Below are 3,024 nucleotides of genomic sequence, written 5' to 3' on the forward strand. Positions count from 1 at the left end.
CTTGAGATATCAAAGAGATTGTCCAATGATTTCCGCATTCCATTGGGTCACCTCTCTTTGGAATGGGCACAAATATGGATCTCTTCCAGTCAGTCAGTCAGGTAGTTGCCTTCCAAATAATCCACTAGAGACACTATACAGGTTTGAAACTAACTTGATAGCACTTAACAAATACAACAACAAAATATATTTACTCAAATTGATTTCCAAAATTTGATATATTTCTTAAAATAAACATAACATGAGTATACTATGAAAAAAGTTAGTAAAAATAATTTCTTTGCTTAAAAATAGCATATACAAAATATTTGTTCTTGTCATGTACTTTTATTAGTTTCTTAGCTGTATTTCCTCTAATATTGTATTTATTATATTTTAGAGCAATATGTTTTGTCAATATTATCTTAATTTTAATGTCCATGATTGTACATTATGATTAATAAATTTGAAATTACTGACAAATTGAACTGACTCTTCTATGAAGCTCGTACTATATTTAAATGGAATAAATGCTCTATCACAATTGCTGAGGAATATGCTAATTCTGAGTACTTTTTTTACTAAGTAGAGAATATTCATTAGTTTATATATATATGATTGAAAAGTCAAAAGCATTTCAGGTCAAAAAGTTTATATAAGTATTGCTGTCTAGCCTCATTAATAATGTTCTTTGTTGACATTTTGTTTCATGATATCCAGTCCACTACATGTATTTCTTTTTTGTGTTATCCTTCTGACAATTTATTTAAACCACAAAGATTAATATTACATACTTGACATTTGCTTTCAACATTACCTTAAAAATATTTTATATTTAGTTTTTCTTATACAGTATATAAGTAAAATTTGACAACCATAGTTTCTTCATTGAAATTTGATTGAGTATAATTAAAAATCTGAATTTGTGTAACATGCGAAAGCTGGACAGTAAATAAGGAAATCTGTAGAAGAATTGATGTTTTTGAGTTTTGGTGTTGGAAGAGAATATTGAAAGTGCCATGGGCTGCCAAAAGAACCAATAGATCCGTTTTGGAAGAAGTACAGCCAGAATGCTCCTTGGAGGCCAAGATGGCCAAACTTCATCTCTCATACTTTGGACATATTGTAAGGAGGGACCAGTCACTGGAGAAGGATATCATGTTTGGTAAAGTGGAGGGCCAGAAAAAAAGAGGAAGACCCCCAACAAGATGGATTGGCCAAGTGGCAGCGTCAATGGACTCAAGCGTGACAAGAGTAGTGAGGTCAGCCCAGGATTGGGTAGTGTTTTGTTCTGCTGTGCATAAGGTTGCTATGAGTCAGTACCAAGTTGATGACACCTAAAAACACAACCAATTTTAAGTATTTTTTTTTCATAATTTTTTTTAAATAGTGGAATTGTTTTTACCCTGAACTTTTGCTCTGCAAAAATCAATGTTCATATTTTTATCAAAGCAATAATTAAATGTATCTTCCACATTGAGCTTTTAAATGTATTTAATATTATAATCACTTCTAGATATGTCACCATCAATAAAATGGAATTTAAAAACTCTGGTTTGTTAGTGGATTTTTTTATTATATTGTTTTAATTTTTGTCCATATTTTCCATATTTATTCTATTATAAATGAAGCTTCCATGGATATCCATGTACATATATTTGTATGGACCTACATTTTAATTTTTCTGGAAAAATATCCAGGAGTAAAATTATTTGGTATATGATAAGTATAAGGTTCATTTAGTTTTGCCTTCTTTGTTGTTGTTGTTCTTTTAAAAAATATGATATACAAATATCCCTCATTAACATAGATATAAAAAAACTCAACAAAATCCTAACCAACAGAATTCAACAACACATCAAAAAAATAATACACGATGACCAAGTGGGATTCATATCAGGAAAGCAATGTAATACATCATATAAATTTTTTTAAAAAGGAGGGTCCTGAGGCCCCCTTTGGACCCGCTAGTTCACAGGTACTGGGCTTTTCTCCTGAGGGAGTCACAACGATGATGTGGAATAGTGGATGTGAAAGCTATAACAGCTCCTCCTACGGTGGCACCAGTGGCTACACACAGTCCCTGGGAGTGGGGGGGGCGGTTTGGATCGCCCGCACCAACTCAAGAAGGAAAGACATCAAGAGCACATTGTACCCTGTACCATATCCCAGCTGCTTTCTGCTACTCTGGTTGATGAAGTGTTGAAAATTGGCAATGTTGAGATTTCACAGGTTACTATTGTGGGGATTATCAGACATGCAGAAAAGGCACCAACCAACATTGTTTACAAAATAGACGACATGACAGCTGCACCCATGGATGTTCGCCAGTGGGTTGATACAGATGCTGCAAGTGGTGAAAATGCTGTGGTTCCTCCAGAAACATACGTGAAAGTGGCTGGCCACCTGAGGTCATTTCAGAACAAAGAAAGTCTAGTAGCCTTTAAAATCATGCCCCTGGAAGATATGAATGAGTTCACGGCACATATTTTGGAAGTGGTCAATGCGCACATGATGCTCAGCAAATTAAACAGCTAGCCCCCAGCAAGGAGAGCATCTCTCAGCAATCCAAGAATGAGTGAAGCAGGAAACTTTGGTACAAATAGCTTTAATCCAACAAATGGCTTTAGTGTGGCCCAAAACCAGGTGCTGAATTTGATTAAAGCTTGCCCAAGACCTGAAGGATGGAACTTTAATGATCTCAAGGCTCAACTCAACTACATGAGTGTATCCTCAATCAAGCTAGCTGTGGATTTTCTCAGCTATAAGGGACACATCTATTCCACTGTGGATGATGAGCATTTTAAATCCACAGATGCAGAATAACTGGATCTCATTGGGCCCTAAGATATTTTCTAGCTGATCTATTTTCACAGTCTGTTTTCTCCAGCTGTGTATATGTTTGGTCAGTTGACTTCTAGGAAGTAGGTTTCATCTATAAAAAGTCTCCATTAGAACAAACAAGATGGTGGATCGGGTGGATGTATAGCAGAGAGCTCCGCCAACAACAACACAGAATACCTGACCAAGCAGGTTCAGGGGCTG

General features: G+C 35.4%; 1 protein-coding gene and 1 pseudogene across 1 annotated transcript in view; one reads left to right on the top strand and one right to left on the bottom strand.

Moving 5' to 3' along the window:
- Positions 1–3,024, bottom strand: part of LOC102832847 (disintegrin and metalloproteinase domain-containing protein 18-like) — a 197,331-nt gene that overhangs the window by 117,610 nt on the left and 76,697 nt on the right. The window lies entirely within an intron of this gene.
- Positions 1,994–2,805, top strand: LOC102832846 (annotated as a pseudogene).

Source organism: Chrysochloris asiatica, unplaced genomic scaffold, assembly GCF_000296735.1.
Source record: "Chrysochloris asiatica unplaced genomic scaffold, ChrAsi1.0 scaffold00035, whole genome shotgun sequence".
Classification (NCBI taxonomy): Eukaryota; Metazoa; Chordata; class Mammalia; order Afrosoricida; family Chrysochloridae; genus Chrysochloris; species Chrysochloris asiatica.